Source organism: Elephantulus edwardii, unplaced genomic scaffold (genome assembly GCF_000299155.1).
Source record: "Elephantulus edwardii isolate Elephantulus edwardi_28Jun2011 unplaced genomic scaffold, EleEdw1.0 scaffold00005, whole genome shotgun sequence".
Classification (NCBI taxonomy): Eukaryota; Metazoa; Chordata; class Mammalia; order Macroscelidea; family Macroscelididae; genus Elephantulus; species Elephantulus edwardii.
In genome coordinates, this window is record NW_006399755.1 from 12,902,099 (window position 1) to 12,911,045 (window position 8,947).

Below are 8,947 nucleotides of genomic sequence, written 5' to 3' on the forward strand. Positions count from 1 at the left end.
CTCGACGGCACATAACAACAACAACAATTATGGGTTAAAAATCTAAAGAATATTAAACATTATACCTTTTTGATGCCTTTCCATATCAGTATTGGAGAAAAATAATGACTATCCCATGGACTGTCAAATGAACAAACTGATATGTCTTGTCAGAAGTGCAGCCAGAGGGCTCCTTTGAAACAAAGATGGTGAAGCTTTGTCACTCATACTTGAGGCACATTCCTAAGAGAGGCTATTCCTTGGAAAGGGACATCATACTTAGAAAAATGGAAGGTAAATGGAAAACTGCAAGACCTTCAACAAGGTGGTTTGACACAGTAACTGCGCAATGGGCTGCTCAAGTATATCTGAGATGATGTGGATGACACAGGGTTCAGATCAGATCTGTTGTCCATAGGATTGATATGAATTGTACTTGACTTGATGTCGCCTACCAGCAACTTTTCTTATGTTGTTCTGAGCAATTTTATTGTAATATCATACCTATGTATCACTTGCTGACATTGTTGACCTTCATAGAACTGATTATAATATAAAAATTGTTGTCGGGCAAAAATGGAGGATTATCATATCACATTATAACATGAAAGATAATGGCATCTTATATAACTGTCAAATTACATGAGTTACAGTTATATAACTGCCAAGTTGTTTTATTGCATACATTTAAACCTCAGAGAATCATGGCCCAGCTAAGTTGTTTCTTAATCTTAGCCATCTCCATCAGTGTTACTCTTGCTTTGCATCTCAACATTTTGTTATTGCTGGACATACATAATTAATGTAAAAAATAGTAGATTTTTTACTATAATGACAAATCTGAAATATCAGATAGCAATACAATCATAGTGAGGAGTAAATATTATAGATTTGAAAATATAGTTATTATGTTACTGAAATTTTTAACATTTGTATTTTAATCTTTCATTACCCTCAAAGGAAACATTAATTAATGTTTGTCTTATTTAATAGCTACATTTTTCCTTAATACTTAAAAGTTAAAATATTACTTTACAAATATTAAATATGAAAGATTGTCGTAAATGTTAATTTAATAGCATTTTCTTTTAGAAGAATAAAGAAAAACTATAAAAATATAACAGCATCAAGGGAATCAAACTTAAAAGAAATTCAAAGAGGAACCAAAGTTCATTTTCTTTAGTCTGACTTTCAAGGTTACTTGATACCTCTCCTTTGCTTACCCCATGCAAAAAGGTATAGCTGAAAAAAGCACACAAGTCAAATTCTATTCCATAATTTACTTCCTGTGTGATTTTGGGCAAGGAACTTATAATGCCTTGCTCATATCTCCCTTTCATAATTAAGGAAATAAGTCCTTGTGCACAGTGTATAAAGTATGAACTGCCATGATGCTCTGTATATTGTAGATGCTGGAGATGATGCTGTCAAGTATGATTTCTTGTGCTCTCTTCCATTCAGGTAGCAGCAGAAATGATGTTATGGATTAAATTGTCTCCCACTCCCTCCAAATGTTGTTATTGTGCCATCGAGTTAACTATGACTCATAGTGACCCTATGCACAATAGCTCTGAAACCTGCTCTATCCTGACCTAATCTTACTGTCACTGACACACCTAGCTTCATTACCCCAGTTATTGAGTCAATCCATCTCATCTGGGGTCTTCCTCTCCTGCACTGTCCCTCCACCCTTCCAAGAATGATGTCCTTCTCCATGGGCTGGTCCTTTCTGGGCACGTGCCCCAAGTTTGTGGGATGGAGTCTCAAAATACTACCCTCCAAGGAGCAGCTTTGTTTCATCCTCTCCAGACAGACCTGCTTGTTCTCTTGGCAGTCCATAATATGTTCAATACTCTTCTCCAGTACCACACTCAAAGGCATCAATTCTTCTTCCGTCAGCCTTGGTCATTGTTCAGGTCTCCGACGCATATCAAGTAGTTGTGAAGACCATGGGCTAAATCAGGTGCACCTTGCTCTTAATTCTGGTGTCTGTTGGCAGTTCTTGGCATTCTTTGATTAGTGTACAGCCCTCATGTGTCACCTGTCATCTCCTGTGCTTGTGCTCTTTGGCTAATCTGCACTTTTTATAACTTGGGAGAGATTAGGTTTAAAGCCATCTTTACTTGGGTACTTGTGGAAACTTTTGATTTTTATCTTTTGGTTTCCTTACTACTGTTACCAAGAGTGCTGATTGTGGTACCAAGAAAGCTAAAATTGTTAACAATCTCAATCTCTTCTCCATCTATAATGATGCTGCCAATTGGCTCAGTGGTGAGAATCTTCATTTTCTTGATTTTGGACTTCAATCCATATTGTAGACTATAGTTCTTGACCCTCTGCAGCAAATGCTTCAAGCCTTCCACAGTTTAAGCAAGTAAAGTTTTGTCATCTGCATAATGCAAATTGTTGCTAAGTCTTCTGTTTTGCACACAGATTGAAAAGGTGTGGAGACAGGACAGATTCCTGACACACTTCTTTTCTGAATTTGAACCATGCAGTATTTCCTTGCTCTGTTCTAAGGACTGCCTCCCTCCTGGTCCATCTATAGTTTTTGCATGAGCACAATCAACTATTCTGGAGTTCCCATTCTTCTCAAGGTTAGCCACAATTTGTTGAGATCCACACAGTCAAATGCCTTTGAACAGTCAATGAAACATGGATAGACATTTCTCTGATACTCTCTGGTTTAGATCAAGATTCATCTGACATTGACAGTGATGTTCCTAGTGCCACAGCCTCTTCTACGCTCAACTTGTATTTCTAGTAGTTCTCTATTAATGTACTGTTCCAGTCACTTTTGGATAATCTTCAGCAGAATTTGGCTTGCATGTGATATTTTTTATTTTTGATAATTTTGATACTGTTAGATCAACTTTCTTTTTTTAATGAGAATAAATATGAGTATCTTCAGTCAGTTGGCCCGGTGGTTGTCCAGATTTCTTGGCACAGCCAGATGAGCCTTCGAGGGCAGCACCTGTTTGTTGGAACATGACCGTTGGTATTCCATCAAATTTCTGGGGCCTTGTTTTTTGCCATTTCACTTAGAGCAGCTTGGACTTCTTCATTCATCATCATTGCCTCTTGAACTTAAGTTGTTGTTGTTGTCATGTGCCATCGAGTCGCTTGCAACTCATAGCGACCCTATGTACAACAGCCCTAAACTGTTGTCTGTCCTGTTTCAATCACACTGTCTCTGACACACCCATCCCAATTACCCCAGTCACTGAATCAATCCACCTCATAGAGGGTCTTCTCCTATGCTGTCCCTCCACTCTACCAAACGTGATGTCCCTCTCCAAGGACCTGTCCCTCCTTACAACATGTCCAAAGTATGTTAGATAGAGCCTCAGAATCCTCGCCTCCAAGGAGCTTCCCGGTTTGACCCTTTCCAGGATGAATCTGTTTGTTTACCTAGCAGTCCATGGTACCCCAATACTTATATCCAGCACCACAGCTCAAAGGTTATTTCATGAAATTCTTCTGTGTCAGCAATAGTGGTGTTTTTTCATTTGTTTTGGTTATTTTTTTGTGTGTGTGTACAGTGAGTCTGTGCACTCTTTCCATCTTCTTTTGATGTTCTGGGATGATTCAATTTGTTCATAGCATCCTTACCCTTATATATTTCAACTTGCAGCTTGAATTTGCTCTTCAGTTCCTTCAGCTTAACAAATGCTGAGCAAGTTACCCCTCTATCTATGAATGTAATTTCGTTTACAAGGAGAATTTTTTCTGTTGTTCCAGCTAGATTATATCTAAATAGGGTACGCTCTAAATCTAATCAATGTGGAGTTATAAAACGTGCACTCCAGCCAAAGAGCATAAGCACAGGGGATGACAGATGACACATGAGGGTTGTACACTAGCCAAGGAATGCCAAGAACTGCCAGCAGACACCAGAAGTAAGGAAGAAAGCCACAGAAGAAATCAATATATTTGTGACCTTGATTTTTCATTTCAGCCTCCAGAACTCTGAGAAAATAAACTTATTTTCATTAAAGCCACCCAGCTATGGTATTTCTTTTATGGCAGCACTAGAAAACTCAGAAACATGGGCATGACTGTTATGAAATATTGATCTTCAAAAGCTGAGCTTAGGATTTCTAATTAGACTTTTGAAGCTCTAAGCAGCAAATTGTCTGTATAGAAGAACAAGCCTGGACTGTCTTGAGCCTGATTCAAGGAATGAAGTTTATTCTTCCAGCATCAGAAGACATAAGGATGATTTAGCTGCGGGTTTGCTTTCTTGAGGAAAAAAAAAAGAGTTCAAACTTTTCTAAGTTGGCAGAAGGGTAGAAAACTTGGAAAGAAGGACAAAGGAGTGTATCTCTGGTGTGCATATCATCCTCTTCCTTTGGGGTATAAAACAGGGTGATACTCTCCAGATGGGTTTAATGACTTCTAAAATACAAGGTCAGGGAGATGCTTTCTACTCTGAAAAGACATGAATAAGCTTCTGATCCCCATTGACCTCAATGAGTGAAGCTGGTTATAGAGAATAAAAACATAAAAAGAAAAAAGCCTTATACATCTTCTCTATGTGAGGTCCAGATAAGAAAATGTGCTTTTTCTTATGTAAACCTGTGAGCTAGTAGACAATCCAAGAAGAAAGGACCAGTCTGCTCCACAAGGTTGTATGGGGCCTTAATTCTTGCTATTGTGTTGCTCCACACTCTTAGCTGGTTAGTTTGTCTTTGTAGCTGTAACTGCCTCTCTTCTACTATGTCTGCATTATAGTGAGGTACAAGTGTAAAAGAAAGGATTCAGAAAATACATGTCAGACAAGTTTATACAGTTATAAACTAGCACATCTGTGTTGTTGAGAGTGGCAGAGATATGACATGACTTTGAGGCATCTTTAAGGTCCCACAAGTCTGAAGAGATAGAAAAGACTAGCAGAGCTTCTAGAACCACACTTCAGGTCAATGGAGGATGATGCTGAGGGCAAGATGCCTCCTCTGACCCTCTTCCCAGCACTTCGACACTGTGGTCTAACTTTTCTATTCCAACACACATTCTACCATCTACAATCTTGGGGAGCGAGATGGGATCTTGGCCATAATGACAAAGTGATAAAAGTCTGATTTAAGGGAAAAATGTGCAATTGACTCCATTAAGATTTCTGCCTTTATGCACAAGTATGCATCACAAGTATCCATGGTGGACAGTGTTTGGCAGAGCTCTCTGATTAAAACAAGCTTGGAAGCAGGAGTGGCATCCACTTCCATAATAGCTTGTCTCCAGAAACCCTATGAACCTGGACAAAGATGAAAGTCACACAAGTGTTCACTTTCATTCATAGGGTCGCTATGAGTTGCCTACGACTCGATGGCACTTAACACACACACACATGCATCACTTAGTGTCAAATTGAATAACATCCACACACATATATGTCCATGGTACCCTAAGGGTGTTTTTGAAAAGGAAATCAGTTTCAACCCAAAGGTGTCTAGTGAGAATCCACCAGCTGCTTCTAAGAGAAAGATAGGCAATCTCTTCCCATGAAATTTTGAGCCTTGGCTACTCTTGCTGCTCAGGAATGTGAAACGGTAGGCAGGACTAGGTATGTTCTACTCCTTCCTCACGACTTCTAGTTCTGCTACCAGCTCTCAGCCACCCCTGTTGCCTGCATCTGTTCTCTGACCTCTGTCAGCTATTCTAGCAGCAGCAAGGCATGCAGTAATGACAAGGACAATTAGAAGCAGATTTTCCCAAGTGGGTTTTTTAAATTTTTTTTCCTGGTGGCCTGGTGGTCAGAACCTACACTGCAATGCTGAAAGCATGTGGTTCAAATCCACCAGCTGCTCCAAGGGAGATGAATGGGCAATCTCCTCCCAAGTAATTACTGCCACTGAAAAGTAGGTCAGGTATGGGTTTGTTCCAACTTGATGACACACAACATTGGCTTGCCTACAAAATTCGTGTACATTGTGTTTCACACATTCTTTGTTTTCCATACCTTCCTATTCATTACCATTGTTTCATACAATCCTTCCCATATATTTTATTTTATAAAATTAATCATCATTAATCTAAGCACACTATTACCTTGTCTTACCAGTTTCTCACTAGATCTATTCTAATTCTCTCACACCTTCCTTCTGTCCACCAAACTCTGCAACCATATAATTTACTCTACTCCCCACCCTCATCCTCCTGATTCATCGTCTTTCCCCTTTGCACTTTTATACACATCTTATTAGTTATCCTTCTAATATTACAATGATGTTCTTATGTAGTATTTGTCCTTATGAGACTGGCTTAGTTCATTCTGCACAATGCTCTCCAGCTTCTCTTATGTTATTATTATTTTTTTAAAATAATTGTTCCTGAGGGCTGCATAGTATTCCATCGTGTGAATGCACCACAATTTCTCAAGCCATTCATGTGTTGTTGGACATTTGGGCTATTTCCATTTTTTTACTATTGTGAATAACGCTGCAATGAACACTGGTGTACAAGTCTCCATTTGTGCCTCAGTTCTATCTTTCTTGGGTTATATTCCTAGCAGTGAAATAGCTGAGCCTATGGAATGTCTATGTTAAACTTCTTGAGTAAATGCCAAACTGCCTTCCAAAGTGGTTGTACCATTTTACTATCCCACCAACACTGTATGAGAATTCTAATCTTTTCACGTCCTCCCCAACATTTATTGCTTTCTATCCTGTTAAACTTTGCTACTGCTACTGGGATGAGATAGTATCACATTGTGGTTTAACTTTGCATCTCTTTTATTGTCAGTGTTTTTGAACATTTCTTCATGTTTCTGTTAGCCGCCTGCATTTCTTCCTCTGAGAAAGTCTTTCAATATATTTTGCCTATTTTATAATTGGGTTAACAGTCTTCCTCCTTTGGAGACCCTGAAATGTTCAGTAAATTTTCACTGTGATGCCCTTGTCTGAGATGTCATTGGAAAATGTTTTTCCCAGTCAGTAGGTTTTCTTTTCACTCCATTGGAAAAGGTTTTTGATGCCCACAGGGACTTGATCTTTGGAAGGCTCTATTCAATGATGCTACCCTCTCCTGCTTGGCATTTCCAGCTACATTTACCATCCTATTTATACTATAGATTAAAGTTTCTAAGTTTGGTTTCATTTTGTTTCTTACAATCTTGATGGTTTTTGGCTTTCCTCCTAGGTCTCTGATCTCCTTGACGTGACTTTTGTGTATGGTGTGAGATGTGGATCCTGCTTCAGCTTTCAGCAGGTAGCAGTTTAGTTTTGCTAGCACTGTTTGTTGAAGATGTTGTTATTTCCACATTTAATTAGGTTTTGTTTCCTTGTTGAATATCAGCTGAACATAGGTAGATTGGATAATTTCTGGGTTCTCCATTCTGTTCCATTGGTCTATGTGTACATCATTGTATCAATGAAATAGTGTGTTTTGTTTTTAAATTTTTAAGTTTTGAGGACCTCTCTAAAGTACTCAAGAGCAACGGTGTCTCTCTGGAGACTAAGGTGCGCCTGATACAGGCCATGGTTTTTGCAATCACGTGTTATGCATCAGAGAGTTGGACAATAACTAGGAAGGAGAGAAGGAGAATTGACACCTTTGAGCTGTGGTGCTGCAGAAGAGTATTGAATGTACCACGGACTGCCAAGAAAACAAACAGATTCATCCTAGAGAGGGTTAAACCAGGCTGCTCCTTGGAGGCAAGGGTTCTGGGGCTTCGCCTGACATACTTTGGACATGTTGTAAGGTGAGACAGGTCTTTGGAGAGGGACATCATGTTGGGCAGAGTGGAGGGATAGTGCAGGAGGGGAAGACCCTCTATGAGGTGGATTGATTAGTGACTGGGTTAATCGGGATGGGTGTGTCAGAGGCAATGAGATTGGCACAGGATAGAGCAGGGTTTAGGGCTGTTGTACATAGGGTCGCTATGAGTCACAAACGACTCGACGGCACATAACAACAACAACAACAGATTTTGAGATCAGGAAGGACTATGCTTCCCACTTCATTCTTGTTTTTCAGAAATGCTTTGCTTATTCAAAGTATTTTTCCTTTCCAAAAAAGTTTACCAATTACATTTTCCATCTCTTTGAAAAATATATTTGCTATCTTTATTGGGATGTGTTAAACATGCAGACAGCTTTTGATAGGATTGTTATTTTCCCTATATTGAGTCTACCTATCCAGAAGAGGGAACATTTTTCCATTTGTTTAGGTCTCATTATTTCCTGCAGTATCTGGGAGGCTGGACTCTATGAGGAGAAATGTGGCATCAGGTTCGAGGAAGAATCATCAACAATCTGTGTTATGCAGATGACTTAACCCTGCTTGCTGAAACTGAGGAGGACCTGAAACACTTGCTGTGGAAGGTCAGGGGTTGCAATCTTCAGTATGGATTGACGCTCAATGTCACGAAAACAAAGATTCTCACCACTGGGCCAACTGGCAGCATCAGTATGGATGGTGAAGAGACTGAGATTGTTCATAGTTTTGGTTTGCTTGGATCCACAGTCACTACTCTTGGCACCAGCAGCCAGGAAATTAAAAGACGTATTGTGATGGGAAAGTCTGTGGTTAGAGACCTTTCTAAAGTACTGAAGTTCAAAGATGTCAGTCTGGAGACTAAGGTGCACCTGGTACATGCCATGGTCTTTGCAATCACTTGCTATGCATCAGAGAGCTGGACAGTGACTAGGGATGATAGAAGGAGAATTGATGCCTTTGAGCTGTGGTGTTGGAGAACAGTATTTAATATACTATGGATTGCTTGGTAGCACAGCTTCCTTCCACTAGGCCAACGTAGCTCTCTCTTGATCGTCGTCATTGTTATTGTTGTTTAATGCCGTCGAGTCGTAGACGACTCATAGCGACCCTATGAACGAACAGCCTGAGCACAGTTCATACATAGAGTTTCCAGAGGCAAGCCATTTTGGAAGTGGATGCCGCTCCTGCTTCCAGGCTTGATTTAGTCAGGAAGCTCCAGCCAACACTGTCCACCATGGGTGCCCTTTACCAC